Source organism: Motacilla alba, chromosome Z (genome assembly GCF_015832195.1).
Source record: "Motacilla alba alba isolate MOTALB_02 chromosome Z, Motacilla_alba_V1.0_pri, whole genome shotgun sequence".
NCBI lineage: Eukaryota > Metazoa > Chordata > Aves > Passeriformes > Motacillidae > Motacilla > Motacilla alba.
The window spans coordinates 19,132,443-19,153,369 of NC_052046.1; the positions used below are offsets into that span (position 1 = coordinate 19,132,443).

A 20,927-nucleotide genomic window follows, 5' to 3' on the forward strand; every position below is an offset into this window, starting at 1 on the left:
TGTAGCAGCATAATTTCTGAAGATATCTTTAAACAAATGTGCCTCCACCACTGTAAGAAAAGCAGATATAAGTGAGGCAAAGGAGGAGAAGGTTTGTGTTAAAGAGCAAAGTAATCTGCTGTGCTCTGGTTGCTTGCAGCTCAGCAGACAGCTGGAAGAGCCCACTAACTGCAGCTGAGTTAAGGCATACAGCTTAGCAGAACTAGTTCCAAGTTGGACCATTACCTTTACTGGAGAGACAAGGGCAGAAAAGACTGTTTACACCAACAAAAATGCCACAAATACTACAGCAAACCATATGAGAAGGTCTGACAATGAGAAGTGGTAAGGAAACAAACTGTTGGAAGTGCTCAAGTTCACTTAGCTCACAAAAGTATTAGTGATTTTTGTAATGGAAATTACTAGTATGCCTCAAATATTCCTAATTTTTAAATGACAACAAGAAGTTTCTCACATTCCTTTGGTTAACCCACATGAAAGATATTTGCCATTCTTTGTGCTCATTTATTCCCCCTACACAGTTTTTAAATAATAAAATAGATATCAACATTTTCTTTTAAATAGCAATTTTACAAAAATTATTTTATGTTAATGGCTACTAAACAAAATAAGCACATATAAGAACGTCACAAAAAATACACAAAAAAACCCCAAAAAACCCCAGAATGAAACAATCTAATATAAGCTCTGTCCCGCAAAACACCAATTTTTAATTCTGCATGAACTTGAAACACTTAACATTAAAAATACACATTAGAGAGAAAAGCTTATTATTAAAAAGACAGACAAGATACTTTTACAGTGATCCTTTAGAAAATGTCTGGAGATTATGACAACCCAGGGCAGAATTCAGTGGTCTAATTTCCACCCAGGATGGGTCTCAAAAACAAAGCTTCTGGATTATCACACCTGGCCCAGTAAGACAGTGATGACTGGAGGATCATCCACCCTGCAGACCCCACTGGAAGAGGGGGAGAGCCTACAGCAACATTGACACATGCAGGTCTGATTTCAAAATTATGGCTTAAGAAATAGCAGTAATACTGGCTTACATATTCAGGCACAATTATGAAACTTTCATGTTTCAGAATCACTTTGTATACTGTTGTTAATTCTGCTCTTGAAGTTCAGAAGGTAATTAAATTAGGACGTTTCACAGATGGTATCTTAAGATTTACCTGGGAAATACCAGCTCTGCCCTTCCTATTTCCCAAGGCTCCGTGTTACATAATTGCAGTTATTTTAACTACATTACTCCCTTATGTCACATGGCAAGCAACTACAAACTGCCTATTATATTACACAGATTACTCACCCATGTTCTGCAACAAAGTTTTAAACTTTAGCTGGGTGTCACCTGTTGTTATGGATTTTGCTGAGAAAAGTTTCTATCACCTTTTCCATTTTCATGTCTTCTCTCAACCTTCCAGCCCAGTTTGTGAGAGACTGATCTCACATGCAAGTTCGCTACATCCTGCTTAAAATTAGATGGCTTTTTTCTCTTTGATAATATTGCTTATAAACACTGCCCCTGCTAGATGACAGTGGACATCCTAAAAACAGATTACTGAGGCTTAGAAACTTTACTAGAAATCTTCTAAAATTCCTCATTGGAACTATTCAATAAGATATCTAATGCTTATGTTGTGTAGTCACCCTTACTGAATTTTTTACATAGCACCTCTTTATTTCATCCTTCTCTTTTTAAACTAGCATCAGATCTGTTATTCACCTATGTGACTAAAGAACTCTAGGTAGCACAACTAGTGGAAACAGGTTTCATTTCAACCACACTTCACACTGTTTTTTTGTCTGTCCAATGGATTTCCCACTCTGCTGCTGTGTAAAATAAAGACCAGTTTGTATTTGTTTCCAGACCTCTCTATAAATTGTTAAAAGAACAGATACTGAAGACTTCATGGCAAAGCTGTACAGTAACAACAGGCATGGAAAATCCCCTTCTTATGGGAACAATTTCAGGAGTATAGCCCTGCTTTGTACCCAGCTCCCAGCCAGAATTACACAGTCACTCTCCTGAATCACCTACACTGAACAATGACCAGTGTCTGAGGAAGGCCCCCTGTGCAGTCCAGTCCCTTAGCATCACTGCCAGTGGGTCTGCTCCAGGCAGCTCCAAGATAAGCCACAGCAGTTCACCAAACCAAATTAAAGCCTAGGCTTTGAGAAAGAAAAAAAGTTATTATTTCTCAGTCTACTCAGACTTGAAAGGCTGAACTGGCTTGTGCAAAGGAAACATTAAAACTCACAAACTGAAATGCCACAGAAAGGGAGAAAAGTGGGAATAACAGCCCTGTCATAGATCCCTTTAGGCTGATAATGAAGTCATGTAGGGAGGCCACATCATCATCCAGTCCCACCTACTCACAGACAATCCTGTACTAGATGGCTAGTCAAACACTTCACATGCTCCACCTCAAAAAGTCATCACACTGTCCACCAGGGACACTCTACAAGATGAGATGTGAAACCACAAAAATTACATGGTGCTACAGTAAGGCAGGAAAAGACCTGTCATCACCAGTATCTTAAATATCTTAAACGTATCACCTGAGGTTCCAGGGATGCATGTGAAATGATCCTAGGGACTAATCTTCTTCATCAATTGAAAGATTTATCAAGTCTAAATACTTCTTGCAGACATAGCCTGGAAGGAAGTTTCTTTGCAAGTCTGAATCTACTTATCAGGTTAAATCAAGTATGAGACTCTGGGCACATCCCTGAAAAAGTTCTCAGTTTCACTTAGGACTTGAGCACCACGGACATCACTGTATCTTCACCAATTTTCTCCCCCGTACTTCCAATGTTTCAGAGAAAAAAAAAACAAAACAACAACATTAGCAGGAGTAAAGCTCCTAAGATTTCAACTTGTTTTCAGTGGTCCCCAGCCTTTAACAAAAGCTCTTCACTGAGCATTTAAATGTCAGCCATCCTTCAGCCAACTAGTCTCACCTACCTACTCTGCTGCAGTGAGTGGCTCCTCATAGAGCTTAGAATAGAAGCTCTTCTCCTTGGTGCCCCAGTGCACAACTTACACTTGGCTCCTTTGAGTTTGATTCTAGATCAGTGACACCCTGTGTCACATTCTAGCTCACAATGTCACCTAGACCTGCATACACAGTGACTCCTGAGGCACACACAGCACGACAACTTTCACTTAGAAGTCAAAATAAGGTTGTTAATGCAACCTCACTTCCATTAGATAATGGTATATCATTACTCTTATCAAAGGCCTCTGGTAATGCATTGATTTAGTAACTGGGCCATATCCAGGCTAATATCCTCTTTTCCCAAAGGATTTAGACTCTCCTGTTTCCTCCTTACCGTATTGTGCAACTAGGAAAGCAGCATTTCAGATTTACTTGAAAGACCAGATCAACTAAGCTTTAGGTCATTTTAAGCAGACTTTCACAAAACATGAACTAAAGGCTAGAAAGCAGTAACACAATCTATTATTTTCAGCCATGCTGCACAATCATGCTAACTCATACCCCCTGTGCTCCCTGCTCATTCATCTACAAGCCAACATCTTCCTAACATACAGTGCTCTTTTCCATTCTGTTTGTTTTTCCTCTACAAACAGCTATAGTAGAGACAGTTCTGATAAGGATATATAAGAATTATTTACAGCTGTGGTGTTTCTAAAGTGTATACACATCATTAGTAACCAAGCAAAACAGAATATAGAGCTCTGTACTGAACTAGAAGGGTAAGGACTGCTATTTGCCTGCACTGCAAAAGATAACACAGACTGGGTTTTTTAAGTAGCCTAGGAAGCACATTTTTAATACTCAGTTTACAATTAAGCTCTAAAAAGAGAGAGGGAGTGCAAGCGCCAACTAAATACTTTGAATGAAAGGGATCAAAGACGTCTAATGTCTGAGACTGTCCCCTTCTCTTAGCAGCAAGCTGAGTCACTGAGTTGGCTCCACCATATCGTCTACCGTAATTTACAATTAAGAGTTAATGTATAAGAGTTAACTGAATATAAGGTTCTCATACATTGAATTAATCACAATAGAAGCAGTTTTCTACCAAGGACTTGGTTTGTGTTTATCCACCTCTCAGTAGAACAACAACATAAATTGTCATTAAAAAGTCACAGTGGGGGTCACTCCATGGAAGCTCAACAGAAACAGAAAAGCAGAGCTAGACTTCAGCCTCCAGAGAAGATTCCTTACAAAAAAAGGGAACAGGACTTGTTACATAGGTATTGTCTTGCTAACCTAGCCAATGCCAATGGGAAAAAAAAAAAGCAGACAAGCCTTTTTATTTCCAAACACACGTCATAACCAAGTAATCAATGGCAATGTACCAGTTGGTATTCAGCACTAGGGGGAAAAAAATTAGACCATAATTTTCACTTGCAGTAGACAAAGACAGGTAGATGGAGCTGTCTTTGTAATGCAAAAATACATCAGAAAAGTTTTATAGGAAGAGGAAATGGAAAAAAAAGTAAATTAATACCTTAAGAACACAATATTCACCTTAAGAAAGAAGAGGTAAGCAACTAAAGTGAAAAATATTCATAATTATTAAAGGAAGAGATGTTTTTCCACAGTTATATCTTGTGTATAGCATACACTCAGCTCTTGTCACTGTAGTTGCCATGGCAAAACAACATTGCAAAATCAATGTCATTTTATGGAATTTTTATTGCACCAGCTCTAACCTTGCTGGATTCAGAATATTAGTAAGTAGTAACACTGATAACACCCGTGCAGAGTTGCAACACACTATTTTGTACACCCTCTAATGCAGCAATTTACAGTAGTTGAACTGCTCCCACACCACTCTCCCATGCTGACGTGAGCTAATTTGCTTTACCATTGTTTCCCACTGCCTTGCACTTGCTCAACCTACCCACCCTCTGGGTCCTGGGCCGATATCCTTGGCAGCAAAATAATGCATTCCTTCTGCTCCTATTTTGCTTGCATTGCAGTAGGCAGGCATAAATTTTAAAGGCAGCTGACCTAGAACTGACACCCTCCCTTCCCTCCCCCCTCTTTTTAAGCTTCCATGCACCATAGTGGACATGCTGCTGAGCATTGTAAACATCAGCAACTGCACCCTCCCTGGGAGACTCTTCCAAGAGCACGGGAACCAGCTGTTCTGGCACCTTTGGCAGTGACCCACACAGTGCAAGGTGAACTTGGGGAAGTGTGACGTGGGCAGCAGCGGCACAGTGACAGGTGACAGCAGAACTTTGGGGTGACAAAAGCCACTTTAAAGGAAACATCCTAAGTGCTTTTTAAACTAAGGTCTCAGAACACTCCTCCTACCCAAGAAAGCATGCTGACAGTATCATTAAAAAGCTGCTGCTTCCACGTCCAGTCTTGGCACATGTACTTTTTGGAGCACTCCAGGAAGCAACTACACTGCCACATCCTAAATCCTTGCAGTCCAGGGCTGGTAATTTATACAGCTGCAGCTAGAAGTTTCAAATCACTGAGGGATATGCAGGGAGGTATACAGGACTTAGGTTGTTGTTGTTTAAATTAACATTCTTCAGCATGATGAAGGTTTGGTTAATCACTATGAAACACACTCATGAGTACTAGTATCAGGCAACCCATGAAGGCACATTATACCACTGTTTGGAGACACAGGCCTCTTAGTCAGAACAACTAAATAGAGCAGTAAACTCAATTTCTCCTGGCACTCCATTTTTATTTCTGCATCCCAAAGAAGACCTCCACTTAAAAAAAAAAAAATAGGTAATTAGCTTATACTTACACCTGACCAAAGTTACTGTGGAAGGGAAAAAGTGAACTACAAGTTTCTGAAACGGAAAAGCCAGATGTTTCTATTATACCCCATACTCAGTGGAGGAATCACAATGAGGTGGAGAATGGAAATGGACAGCAAAAAGGCATCTGAAGTTTAAGAATAACTGGAGGAAATTACCCCACAGGCTCATCCTGAAGTCAAAACCACTTGCATTGTGATTATATTTTGAATCCAGAGATGAACGCATGGAAATTAGTACATTATAAACCCCCATTTGATTATATTCAAAATTTGAGTAAGCTTTTGGGTACCACTCTAGCCATCTTGCATGTTGCTTACACTACTTGCCTGATGACTTTCCCCAGTACCTTTTCCTTTTGAGATGACTCACCCGTTGGAGGCAGATCCAGTTTGACAGCTTGGGCACATGGGGTGAACACAAGAATGGGAGCACCTTTGCTCTCACATAGTGCTAGCAGCAGTTCCAGAAATACTCTTTTCCAGTTGCTATGCAGATAGCCTTCTAAGGACCTTCAAAGGGTTCTTGCGACAGACTTGGAGGTCAGAACTCAAGAAACAGTATGGAATACGAATATTCATGGTTGCCTTTAAGAATTAAAGTGAGGAAACATCCAGACACAGGGACCCAGAGCAGGCAAAGGCCTACAGAAACTAAAGAAAAAGGCTGTGTGGGCAACACAATGTTGTATGGACAGTATTCAGAAGACAGGCTAACTTCAACAACTTTTTTTTGCATGAAAGCAAAATCATCCATTACCTAAGAACATTAACTGCCTTGATCAGCAAAGTATATAACAAGATTTTTAAAACCAGATCTTGTTACGAAATTTCAACTTTAAAAATATATAACTTTTTCATTCAAATTCCAAGAAATCAATATGCAAGAGTTTGCAGAACAAAATGCAAAATAGAGGTTGATATTATAGGCAAAGATACATTAATGACAATACACAGCTGTGAAAGCATACTTCTGCTCCAGATCTAGTTATCTAGACCATAGTTCCTTTGCTAATAGGGATTTCTAAAAGTCTTCATTATTTTGCACTTCCTGGAAGCTCAAGAACAGCACAAAAAGCAGCACTGTGCAGGCCATGAGTTTGTAACTCAGCTTTTTTAAATCAGCCTGGAACACCAAACAGTAACTTCACAGAGAAGCAGAATCAAACAACACGTCCATGCGCAAGTTTAAACACAGATATGTAAGGATTTTTCAATCTTCTATCACTATTTTCCCCTACCACAGTAGTGGTAAGTACTGTAAAGTACTTTTACCATAAAGATGGTAAAAGTACTTTCTACCATCTCTCCAACCACTTGGAGACCACGCAGGACCACAAGACATCTCTGCAGTTTAAAATACAACAGTTCATCCAGACAGCATAGAGGGATGAACCAGCTATGTCTGGGCAAGACAAATTTTTTGTCCTCTTTTCGATCCTGAAAGATTGCCAAATATAAATAGCTTAAAAAAAAAAAGAGATCCCATCAACAAAATGCATTAGACAATGGATGTGCAACATCAGAATAACACAGGAGACAATAATATTTCCAACAAAAAAGCTTGGCAAGCAACAGAGTACTCAGCCTAATACTAATGTTCCTTTAAAACACCAGTATACTAGAAACAGACAAGTGTCTAACAGTCTACTCAGCATGCTACAGCAGTAAAACAGAACAAAACTGGACTGTCTCCAATACAAAAGAAAATTAGACTAATGTATAGCTATGCATTTAAGTTATCAAAAATAGTCTTAGTATTTTTGACATACAGGCTTGGCTCAATGCCTTGCAGAAGAGGTCAGTCAGTGGGTTTGGTTCACTCTCTGTATAAAGTTCTCAGTCCCCAGAGAAAAAGGGGCATGTCTTCTACCACTTAACACAGCAAAGCTGTAAGCAAAACCAAAGTGTTTTGTGCTGGTTCAATATTCCAGTTAATAAGCAAAACTAGGACGCCACAGCCCCCTTTCTGAACCTAAAGCAACACCGTAGCCCTCATCATGAAAGCAAACCTTGTTTGCTTCTACTCTTCTGCCTCACTTCACGATGGCTCTATTGCTCACACTTAAACCAAACAATTTGCTTTCACACATATTCTTTGTCTTATAAATACATTATTCAGGTGCAGGTTCATCCAGCTGACCATATCCAAAAAGCGTGATGCCATCCCACTGACTGGAAAGGAAGACTGGATCTCTTCCCACTGCAGTCATCTCAAAGAATGAGCCAAGTTCATATAATTTCATGGTCTGTAAAAGTGACTCCCTCACTTATCACAAAAGTCTTTCTAGATTCCATCAAGTTCTGTCTGATGCTTCAGCACCTTGGATGAAAGCAACTGATGAAATAACACATTTTACAACAACATGCATAAAGTCTCTACAGGATAAAAGCAAGAACACCAGATTGCACAATTTCCACACCTCCAGAGGCAATTTTCCATTCCATACTTTTAAATGTAGTTCAAATGGGGTACATGAGATGTTCAGTTTTAAAATAACATAGCAACCTCATTTCAAAACTGGGAAAAATTTCAGAGCAAACCAGAACTCAGCATGGTCCAGTCCATGTTCAGGAACATTTTCTCTACAACTTTCTGATAAGCTTCCCTAACTGATGAAGTGGATCACTCCAGTTTACAAAAAGCTGTTTCAGGATAATCTGAAATTCAGATGGAGAGTACTTCACTCTTTTAGATTTCAAGCAGTTATTAAAGGACTAGTTGAAGAGAGGCACAGAGTATTCTAATGCCACATGTATTTCACATTCCCTCCTCTCTTTCTAAAATCTGCCATGCTCCTAGTTAGATGTTAAACTGACTAAACTTCTAAAACATCTAAGAGCTATGGCATGAGGCTATTTACAGTCTTGTCTCAAAGTTTTTTCCTTTTTTATGTAAAACAAACTTAAGCAAACTCCTTAACAACCGGACTCATTACAGAACAACAGGTGCTGCAGAAACAATGTTGTCAGCACAGCGGAAATAATGAGAGTGACTGTAACAAGGCTTTTGAGAAGTGCACCTTACAAGTAGTTTTATGAAAGGTTTCATTTCAATGTTGACAGTGAACATTTGAGTTTTCTTCATTATCCTCTTGGCTTTGATCAACCATATATTCTACAAATTCTCATTCAAAAGAGACAAAGAGGGACAGGGCACTTCCAAAGTAGTAGTAGTAGTAGTAGTAGTAATAATAATAATAATAATAATAATAATAATAATAATAATAATAATAATAGCAATAATAATTTCATTAAGTTTGTCACACCCCTTCTGTAAAGTTACAGACTAAAAAGTGAATTTTTTTCTCCAGCACTAAACAAACAAGCTAGAACTCTGACTACAAAATGATAAAGAATGTATTTAATCTAGATTTTTCCAACTGTACATTTAAACAAATACAAAAGGGATTGTTGTGGATGTCAAGAATGCAAATACTGTAAAACGCACTGTTGTCTTGCAATATACCTGAATCCAAGTAATTTTCACCTGTACAAAAGGAAACCTTGCCAGGTACTACTTCTCTGAACTCACTACAGACATTTCCACATGCCCATCTCCATCTATTCATAATGCCACAACTTTCCTGAAAGAAAGAACACAGTACCAACGTGAACCATTCCCATACTCTAAAAACATACAGAGAACCACTGAATCAGGTTTTTGTGACTTGGCTTTAAGTCATTTCAGGACTGACGATACAATGCAAATTATTTCCAAATCAACAAACTGATCTTTGTGAGTCAGAGTCCAGCAAGAGTCGTCCCTTCTTTTGTTAGAAAACAAAGAATAAAAGGAATAGAGTAAGCTATATTTTTATTTCAGGCATAGCCATAAACCCTGAATGCCATCACTGGAATAGGAGCATTCTCTTGAATTCCAGCCCATGAGACGCCTGTTGAAACTTAGCAGCTTTTTGCACAGTACATCCTATTTCTTTGCACAGGGTTTTGCAGGGCACTAGACAAACTTATGTTCACATTCACATGCATTCAGTGAGGCATTGCTTTAAAAAAAAAAAAGTCTTTGAATAGAGGTTCCAGGCACAGAGCCCAACGTGCAAGGCCCATATCAATATAAAACATAATCCAAACTACAAAGAATTCACAATACAATTAAACACAGGCAGGCAGCATGTAGGAATTCATAAAGCTGCTACAAGCAGCTTCTCTTGAGCACAGCCTGCTCAAGCAGAGCAAGTCTGGCTGTTTACAGGTTAAGTTTGCAATTATAAGAGCACTTTTAATAGTAGCAATGTAATTTTAATCAACCTCTCTCCCTATTACTCATACCTGCTCCTGTGTCACCCTTGACTTCTGCTGGAACAACCATTTAATAATAAAACAGATTGGGAAACAGACCCAGCGCAGGAGAGCAAGCCCCACAGAAAAAGATTTTTTAACCCAACCTGTTTCCTCCGTGCTTCTTAGTACCAGCTTTCACTGAGAAATACTCCAGCCCAAAAGAAAAGTGACACAAGAAGCACATGCAAAGAAAAGCATATGGAATAATAGAAATGTTGGTGAAACTGCAGCATCAGCCTAAGTAGGTATCACAAGCGGAGTGGAGATAAGGGTTCATGTGTTTGCTGCTTTTACCCTGGCACATTTAAAAAGGGCAATCTGAATACCATTGCTCCTAGCAAATAAAATGATACATAGAGTTTACTGAGACCTGTATTTGTCCTCCTTGTGACATCTGTGTCTCTCTGCAGGTGGAAGCCAGAGTTTGCTTTGGGCTGGATAGGTTTTACAAGTAGTTTTTAAGAGATTTGTGTGCTACCTCAGGATTTTGAAATTAAATGCTACTGAAATTAAATTCCTCAGACTCTCATCAAGAACCAAGATAACATTTAAAGACACTTAAATCTGTGGTTCTCTAAACTCTTTACTCATCTCACATTACTCCATTCATGAACCACTTATAGGTGTTTTCTAATCAACATCTTCAGTGATAAATTGCTTTGTGTAGCCATCATAAGCAGACAAAACAAAAATAACAAAAAACATGCAGAAGGAAAAAAAGACATATTGACAGACACATTGAAAGCATTTTACTTTGTGAATTCATTAAAAATAGAAAAACAAAACTGACCAAAAAACAAAACCAAAACCAGCTAACTACTCAATATTTCCACATCAATAGTCAGCATTAAACACTGAAACCAAAGACAAGTAAAGATAAGAGACACCTGAGTTGTTCTGGCATCTCTCATCTGTGTAAACTCATGTACTTAACTTTTTATGTTTTGGATTTCAACTAAATGTCATATACATAGAAAAAATTCTTAACTGCTATATCACTGGCAACTTTGCCACACTTTTGGCAAATTAGAAATGTGACAACAGCCACTTAAATTACTGCATGTCCCTCTAGCTTTAGAGGTACCCTTCAAACTGAGCTGTTTAAAAAAAGTGCAATCAGTTTACAAAATTAACTACTTATTTTGTTAATTCTTTTGTTCTAATAATCTTCTATTTTTTGAGGAGTAAAAGGTTTTGTTTCCACCCTTTAGGCTGCATTTGCCCTTTACATGCAGCAGTGAGCCTCAGTAGTGGTGAGGTCCTAGGGCAAGCACATGGGACTTGCTCCCTAGCACTGTGGAACAATGCAGAGTAACCACTCAAGCTTCCAGCGCAGCTTTCAAGCAAAGACCAACTTCCCTTTAAGTACTCAAGCCCACCAAAACTGCTGTTTGAAGTTAAAAATCCATAAACTGCAGTAGACAAAACATACCTAAGTCTGCCATTTCTTGAATTTAATACATACTTGAGCAACGAGAAACTGATAAAAACACTGCCCATGTGCCACATGCAGTGACTTCATGAAAGAAAACCAGAATAGTGAAGAGCTACAGTGAGGGACAGAGGAATAGTGAGGGGAGCAAGTATTTCTTCCTTTCCAGCTGCTCAGGCTTTGAGAAGCAGCTTAAAGTTTCAAACAACCATTAGCCTGAAGTGAATATGAGTGTTGGGCTACAACATTATTCGTATAAAATATGCTGTGCCACTGAAGATGTCAACATCCCATCTATTCATATTTGCCTATATACTATAGCTCTATCCATATTTTACAAGTTGTCCTTGATCCACTTCAGGCAAAACAACACAGTTTGTCTAAGCCCATAACTGGTAGCTAAACCATCTTATTTCAGCACACCAGCCTTCACCAGGAAAATTATGGGGCAGCAGCTTCTGACAGCCATGCTGAGGCAGTCATCAGGCAGGGAGAGATGCCACATGAAGTCTGCCAAGCTAGATCCACAGTACAACAAACACGATTTCACAAGCAGCTAATGAAGATCCATAAAGGGATCTTGGCTCCCTTCCACCTCCTGCCCTTGAACATGGCACAGGGGTGACATTCTCCCACTTCCCTCATCCCACACATGCCTCCTGTGCCCATCCCATGCATGGCTTGTGCCTCTGCCTCGCTCTGCAGCTGCCCACACCTCCAGAAATTTGTGTGTTAGGCAACCAGATACGGGCAGGCCAGAGGAAGCATTAACGCAGACACACTGTGCAGAAGCAGCTTCAAGAGGAAGAGCAGAAGTCCACGGTGGGGAAAAAAAAAGATTGCCAGTTTATTGCAGCAGAGAGAAACAAAGTCAGAAAAGGCACAGAGAGGCAAGGGGTGCACACTTGGCAAATGCCATCAAGTCATGTTAAGATACAAAACTGCCCCGATTAGTTCTTTTACCGATATGCCACTAGTTGATAGGCATTTCATAGTATTTCATGAGCTTCGTAATGAGTTAAATCCTATTTGGCTTGTATTACTTGACTAATGCTATGGCATCTTTCCCAACACATTCCATGAATATTGCTTCCTGTACCAGAACCTGTCTTGCTCTACCAATAAGTTCTTAATAGAAAGATCACATTACATTGAAATACCATAAAGTTGCATTATTCTCCATATTTTCAACAGAGGTGCTGCCTAGCAAGAATTTCAGAGAATCATAGAATGGCCTGGGTTGGAAAGACCACCTAGTTCCAAGCCTCTGTCATGGCCAGGGACACCTTTCACTAGACCAGGTTGTTCAGAGCTTCAACCCAGGTCCTTTCAGGGAGGGGGCATTCACATGTTCTCTGGGCAAACTCGTCCTGTGCCTCGCTTTAAGCCTGTATTTCTCTAGGTTTTCAAATCCTAGGTCTTTGCACATTTTCTTCAGATAAACAAGTGCTCCCACTCCTCAGGGAGGTATTTTCAGGGTACATCCACACTGCCTAATGCCATGTCAATACACCATGATTCCACCTCTACCTGAGGCAGCTCCAAGGCAGCCTGAGCGCGTTCCGGGCAGCACCCCAAGTGTTGAGCAGCAGAATAAATCAGGCAGCAGCTTCCCAGGCTGCTCCCAACAACCAGAAAAACTTGTTGAAACTTCTCCCACATGGTAGTGTTCAGTACAGACCTACACATGGGTCTGGGAAGAACTGAATTACAATGAAGTAAGGAAGAGAGTATCCATACATGCCTGTAAGTTTTCTGGTTTGTCTGAACAGCTTTAATTAACATACCTTGATTTCCTATGCAAGTGAAAAAAATTCAGTAAGAGCTGGTTCGCTGCCTCACTACGACTTTTCAAGCATCACACTATTTTATCTTGGTGACAGCAAAACCCAAGACCCAACCAAAGTTTCAATTCAAAATGTACTTGCAAATGAAGTATCCACAAACTTACAATCCTATAACAATATACATGACATCTACAGTTGCAAAGGTCAAGTCTAAGAGGCTGCTCCAATGTAGCCGCATCAACCCGCCCCCCCCCAAAGCTGGCACTGACCTGCCTCCTAGGCTCCTGGCCTCACTGCCTATGTGGTCAGTCCTTAAGGACAGACCTGCCCCACATGGCAGCAAAGGTGACCTGTCTCCAAAGACGAGGAAGGCAGCAAGCCAGACAGCCACCCTTCCAGCTTGCCAGACAACCCCTGGCTAGACATCACCCCTCCAGCCCTACATTTTAATATCATCATCTTAAGCGCATGAGCCACACCTCTCCCCTGACTGTCTCCAACCTTCACCCTTGAAGAGCAAAACCTCCGTTTCTTGATGCCTGGGATCACCCTTTGGGAGCAAAAAGTGTGGGAAGAAAAAAGCATTTTTCAACAATAAGGTCGCTGATGCCATGGACACGCTACGATTGGGGGGGGGGGGGGGGGGGGGGGGGGACGGACGGACATGCACACTCCACGATGTAACTTGTTCTTCATGACAGGAAGGAGAGCTCTGTTCATGTGAGCCATAGCCAGAGGTCCTTGAGACGGGCACCGGAGGTGTGGGGCACAGCCAGAGGGTTTGGAGGAACAAGTACTGCTTAGTGTCAGACGCCGTGAAAGGTTTAGGGGCATAGACTCGGTGCGGTGTAGGGCACAGTGAGAAAGCTTGGAGACCAGGCACTGCAGGGTGAAGTACACTCATTGGAGTTGGAGGAGGAAGCACCACAGGGCACTGCCTGAGAGTCTGGAAGTACGGCACAGGAGGGTGCGGACAGGGAGAGGGACCAGGGGTGCAGGTGCACCCAGAGAACGAAGGTGGGGAAGCAAAAAAGCTCAGCGCGGAACAGGCAGGGGTTTGCGGAAGAGAGAAGAGGTACGCGGGAGCAAGCAGTGAGTTTGAAAGGAAGGTAAGCAGGAGGCAGCCCGAGACCCGTCCCGCCCAGCCCTGCCCTGCACGCCCCAGCGCGGGACAAACCCTGCGGAAGAACGCCGAAGGCTCCGGTTCCGAAGACCACCGCGGTGCCCCGCGCTCCGGTTTCCCGCTCCCGCCGGATCCACTCACGTGGCAGCAGCGCGCCCCACCTGTCTCCGCACCGCCGGGCGGCAACTGCGCGGCGGCACCGCGGGGCCCGCAGGAGGGCGCGGAGGGGGCGGCCCGCAGCGCCCGCCCCGCCCCGGCAGCGCCCCAGACCGCCCCCCCGCACTGCCCCGCTCCGCCCCAGACCGCCCCCCGCACTGCCCCGCTCCGCCCCAGACCGCCCCCCGCACTGCCCCGCTCCGCCCCAGACCGCCCCCCGCACTGCCCCGCTCCGCCCCAGACCGCCCCCCGCACTGCCCCGCTCCGCCCCGCTCCGCCCCAGACCGCCCCGCGCTTCTCCCCGGACCGGGGCTCAGGGGTAAGGGTTAAGAATCTTCGTGAGCGAATCAGAGAGGGCCGCAAGTGCGATCCGAGAGTTAGAGCGCTTCCCCTGTGAGCAGAAGCAGAGGGAGTTGGGGCTGTTCAGCCTGAAGAGAAGTCTTCAGGGAGATCTTATACTACCTTTTAGTGCCTCAGCGGGACTATGCGAAAGGTGGGGAGGGACTTTTAAAAATGGCACGTAGTGATATGACAAGGGGGAATGGCTTTAAATTGAAAAAGTATAAGTTTAGATTGGATATTAGGAATAAGTTCTCCATTGTGAGGGTGTTGAGGCACTGGCACAGGTTGCCTAGAGAACTTGTGGATGTCCCATCCCTGGCAGTGTTCAAGGCCAACCTGGAGAGGGCTTCTGAACAACTTTGTCTAGGGTAGGGAACGGTGTCCTTCCTCACAGCGGGGTGGTTGGAAATAGGTGCTCTTCAAGGACCCTTCCAAGCTAAACTGTTTGGTAGTCCTGTGAAAACTGGTTTTCTAATTGTTGCGGTACCCACTGGTGTGGTGTAAGGGATTCTCCAGGTGCCCTTAGATCTCAATCTCACTAGCATGGAGGATGAAAAACTGCAACGTGGCTTCTTGGTGTTGCTTTGGGATCTGCAACAACTAACTGTCACCCAAGGCAACACCAGGAAAGTGTAAAAATTCCTTTAAAAAAAAAACCAAAAAAACGCAAGCAGTCAGCTTTGGCTCACTACTTTTGGGAACACTCCCACCCCAAAAAATGCAGTACTCCTCTCTTAGAGGGTGTTCAACATGACAGTAACTGTCCCCAGTGACTCCCATCTAGACAAGTATGGGACACAAAGAAAGGTAACCAGGAATTTCTAGTGTGTAAACAGGCGCTCCATTTTAGTTGGTCCACAAAAGGCTAGAAATTACAGCTTTTTGAGATGGTTAGCATGGAGATGATTGCTTGAGTTAAAAGAATGCAAAAACAAGGAGTAGGGAGAGGATATGAAAACAACTTGAAGAAAAGAGACAAACTCATTTGATGATGTACAGAAACGCACAAGATGAAGGGTTTGTGAGCTAACGCTGTGAAATAAATGCACGGTAAATGTCAATGCAGAGATACATAAGGAGTCTCTGAGTTGGAGGACAGCAAGAAGCTCAAAGCTCAGACTTGAGGTCTGTGCAAGAGGCAGAACCAGCACAGAAAGCTTGTTAAAAGTGTGGAAACATTATGAGAGGCTGACAAATAGATGTCGGCATGTGGAAAACATAGCTTGTAACAGAGGTCCTGCAGAAGCTCCATAACACTGAGTGATTGATTAGGGTGGGGAGTAGGAAGAGGATCTTGTCCTTTAGGATTTGCTTCATGCTTCTATTGGAATTGTTAGGATTATGACAGATGATGAAATCCCTGGGCTTTTGAAAGAGCGTCTTAATAAGATCATTGGGTTTGGCCAAAAGGGATATGTCAAAATATGATAAACCATTGAGCAATACTGTATGTCTCACCTAGGAGGGGAACAATCACATAACAAAATTAAATCATCCCCTTTTCCCTTCAGCATTGAGAAGCTAGAAGCATTTCTTATTTCTTGGTTCAAACTCATTTTTTGGTCTAAAATATTGGGCAAGAAAAACTACAGAACAACCTTAGGAACCCCCACATCCCTGCTCAGACAGAGTTCTTGGGAGCCTCAAGGGTAGTAAGTCTTGACTTTGTCCAGAGGGATGTGGCTTAGCCAGTGACTAGTATTCCTCCTGTGTTGCAAAATCTGTTTTGCCATGCCTGATAGGACTGCCTTGGCTAAGAAAAACTGTGACACTGGGGTGCCTAGCAATAAAAAGTAGGTTACCTGTTGGCTTCAAAAATACACAGCTGTTGTCATTCATGCAAAAAAGAAAAGCAAGCAAAAAAACAATAACCAGATGCAAACTAACAGCTCTAACACATTTGGTGCCAACAGTGTTAGTTAGTATCAACAGCTTTTCTTTCTTTGGAGCCCATAAAGACAGTAAGAGTCCTTGCTTTCCATGCACTGCAGGAGCATAGGTAATTTGAACCATCAAGTAAGTCTGTGAGTGTTGGGAGAGGACAGAAATAATGGTTGACCTGTTCAGGGCAGGTAAATCATTAACATGCATCAGGAAAAAGGCAGCATAAAGGAGACAGCTGTGCCCTACACACACAAAAAAACCCCGAGACTCAGAGCAAGTCAGAGACATTTACATTGTAAAAGAGGAGCTAGCAGCAGACAGGTTTTCTCAGTTCTTAGCATGTGAGAGCTGCACATGATATTTACTGTAAATTTAAGTAATCTTTTAAGTTCCCTATATGCCTCATCCAAGAATAGGACAAGAGATAAACATAGACTCCAGAGACAGCCTAATGGACTTTACAAGATGTTAAATACACAACTAGTAGTGTATGATGAATGAAGGACTGTGCTTGCCGTGGATAGTGATAGCCAGTGCTTTACCTTATTTTTTTACCTTACTAGAATCCAAGTAGCTCATACGCTTTAAGAGTCTTTTAGTGACAAATGCTCTCTAGGGCTGTATTTGAAGCCTGGAACAGCTGATCAACAGGAGAACCGCATGAACCAGTCCCTACTCCGGCAACAGTGTTAGCTGCTTTTACTGACAGAGTACAAGGTAGTCATCCCAAGAACACCAACAGATGTTTGCACACCAATCTTGAAGAGAGATGCCAGGGCAACCCAGATTTTGTTTGCAAGCTTTGCTTTTCTGGAGAACACCTGGTTTGCCTGTGCACTTGTACTGGTGTTCTGAGTCACAACTGCCAAACCTTTCCAAGTCAGGTTCTGCTGCACGTGGCCAGTCTCCCACAGCCACCGCAGCACTGTGTTGAGCAGCTGGATTGGCAAAAAAAGGGCCCTCTATGCCCCTTCTCATTTTTCAGTTTGAGTTATTTTCAGACTTTTCTTACTGCATGTTGCAGAAAATGTTGCTTCTTCTCCTAATCCTCTAAACTAGAATAGTGCCTTTCATTTAGCTGAGGCTTTCCGATAATTTTTCTGCCCAGGTCTCTTCCAGATCACCATGGATGCCCCTTGTGTAATGCTGGCAGTGACTTTCCAGGAGCAGTTTCCACACCACAAAGGAATTCTTCCTCAGACATGTATCATCAACTTTTCTGTGGGACAAGGTGAGAAGATGACTCAGTCCTGCTCATATCTCTCTGGATGAGCTGAGTTTTGCAGGGAGGTTTCCCCCTCCATCTGGGGACACAGTCACTGCAGGTGACTGTACAGAAGTGAGCAGTCACTGCTGGGTTTGCGTGGCTTCTGGGCACCTCAAACACACCACAGCGTACTCCGCTATTGTCGCGTCAGCCTGTTTCAATAGCTACGTGTTGACCTACATGTTGGGTTCCAGTTTTGACATTTGAAAAATAGTGAATTTGATGAACTCTTGCAAATATGAGAAAGCTATTCAGATAAAGAACTTTCATGTAAACCCACCTATCTCAAGTAACAATATTAAAACCATTAGGTCGTAGAAAGTTTTGCCTCTGAGATTGATGCTAGGCAGGAGTGAAGGAAGAAGGTGCCACAAAAGTAGGGTGAATAATGACTATTGCAAAAGTATAAGAAATAACCTGAAGTGTATGAAAAATGTCATTAAAGGGGATGTGTAATAGAAGCAGTGTCATAGTGTCATACATATACAATATACATATGTAACATATATATTCTACTACATATGCATATTTTAAACTTTCTGCATAACGTATATAGTACAACACATGTAGAATATACTATATATACAAATAAACTTAGAATGCATGCACACACGTATTATATAATGCACTTTATTATATACACACTGGGCTTCTCAAATGAATACTGGTAGTGACTCACCTCCTCAGAGTGTATTGCTTGAATGCAGGCTGATTGCAACTCAATCTATATCAGGAAGGAAAATTAAATCACCCACAAAAAGTGCATTGCAGTCAGCCAAAGAAGCCTGACTGAACATAATGAGAAAACAAAGTACACCTGACCAGCCTGTTCCCAAAAATCATAACATTGCATCAGCAGATTTTCCATTTTAGTCTACCCCATGTCTGAAAAATGTATATGGAAAAAAGAGTGGGACAGGGGCTGTTCTGGAGCCTATATCTTAGAGCATTTCACAGCTGAGAATTCTAATTCAGATGCTATCTACCAACTGTTTAAAATCTTTCGTAAGTCAAATTCTACCTCTACGTGTTACTGACAGTGATGGGAGCAAAAGTTTTATCCTGTAGGAACTCACACAGACAAAGCTAAAGGAAGTGGCAGTCTTTATAGGATGCCGGAGGGCTATGGGACCTGTTTGCTGTTCCTGGGTGAGAACAGCATGCTGTAATCACAGCCTAATCCATGAACTGGGTCTGGAAACATGTGCTCTGGAAACATAAGCTCCTTTTGGAGAGTAGGAACTCAATGACTCCAAAAGGATTCTAACATGTATTATTAAGAAAAAAACAAAAACAAAAGCAAAAACAAAACAAAACAAAACCCAAAAAAACCAAAAGTCTACAAAGAAGTGAATGTTAACAGTGCTGGTCAGGCTATAGTTGGCCAAGCTGTCAGGTGCATGCTGTGGTGCAATCCTACCAGAAGGGCTTAGAGCAGTAAAAAGATCAATAACAATAAGCAGCTAGTACATGTTATACCATTTCCAAATCAGAACAATCAACAAGTATTTTACCTGATTAAAAGTTTGTTTTGGGCTTTTAGAAACAAGTGAGTTAATGAGGCAAACAAAGATAAACCAATATAGCCTATGGAAACTCTTTGGTGCTAATGAAGATGTAGCTGTCTGTGTTATCTCCACAAGCCGTGTGCTGCACAACATCTGCAAGGGTAAGAAAAAATAAGATCTTCAGTGTAGGCTTGAGTACCTGCTGGTTTGCACTTTGAACCTGAAAGAGACAGACTCTTTATCCAAGCAGCATGTGATGACACAGATGTATAAATAGCTCTCATATAATTTTCCCATTTTTTCATTAGTGTATCATAACAATCTGGGAGTTCATGGGCTGCCATGTTCCTTGAACTGGAGGGACAGGGATGCTGTCAAAGAGCTCTTTGACATGTTCAGTGTCCATGCAAAAGCTTCTACTAATTTTGCCAGACTGCAGACATTTTGCTGTGAGGATGCATTACAAAGATGGTACACCTGGGTGAAGGAATGAGAACTGACCTTCAAATCAAAACCCTTGAGTTATTTTCTTTGTTTCATACTCAGACCTAGTTTCATACTAGACCATACTCAGCTAGGCTCAGGACATAACTTGTAAGGCAACTAAGTGTCACCGTAAGAAACAGAAATCTAAAAATCTTCTGAGGAAGCCATTGAAAGCTCACCTCTCCCTATTCAAAAACCAATGATCTACTTTTTTCTCCTGTCCCTTCTCATATTTCTTATGCCAGTGTTCACAAGGACTCCCATGAAAGCCACTAAATTGCATAACCTTCCTAACAGTGAAGCAGTTTTTCTTCCCTTTCTCTGTCAGTCTCTGAGATATGAAGAAAAATGAAAGACTAGAAAATGTAGCTTTATGATTAATTATAACAAATCCATGGTCCATTCTGCCTTGACAGATATGACATAACTCAAGGAATGCAAAACTACAGTAAAATCATACTAAGAAGTTACTTTCTAAAATTGATTCTTGATCACATTACATGCACCTAACAGTACATTGTGGAAACCCAATCCTTTAATGGATTTTCATTTATTTGTTTTTATAGAAACATTCTGCAGATGGGATTGGAAAGAAAAGCAGGAGAATAACAGTAAAGAAATGGACAATCACGGGAAAGAGGTACTCAACACATTTCTGGAATATGGTACAGTTATGCCTGGTTGGACTCCCCATCTGATTTTAGACAAATAAGGTTGGTTTTATTCCCATTGTCCCCATGACAATTATGTCACCTGTGCTTGGTAAACAGGCCAGAGATTAAGAAGTTACTTTGAAACTGAAGATATAGCTACCAATACTCAAGGAAAGGTAAGCCATGGAAAAATAGTTATGAGACAGACATGCTGTTCA

The 20,927-nt window shown here is 41.7% G+C and overlaps 1 protein-coding gene across 1 annotated transcript in view; it reads right to left on the minus strand.

The window, feature by feature from the left end:
* Positions 1 to 14,645, minus strand: part of ELOVL7 (ELOVL fatty acid elongase 7) — a 31,804-nt gene extending 17,159 nt beyond the window's left edge. The window contains exon 1 of the mRNA XM_038125250.1: positions 14,468 to 14,645. The gene's annotated coding sequence lies outside the window, so the exon portion shown is untranslated. The remainder of the gene's footprint in view (positions 1 to 14,467) is intronic.
* Between the last annotated feature and the right edge of the window lie 6,282 nt (positions 14,646 to 20,927).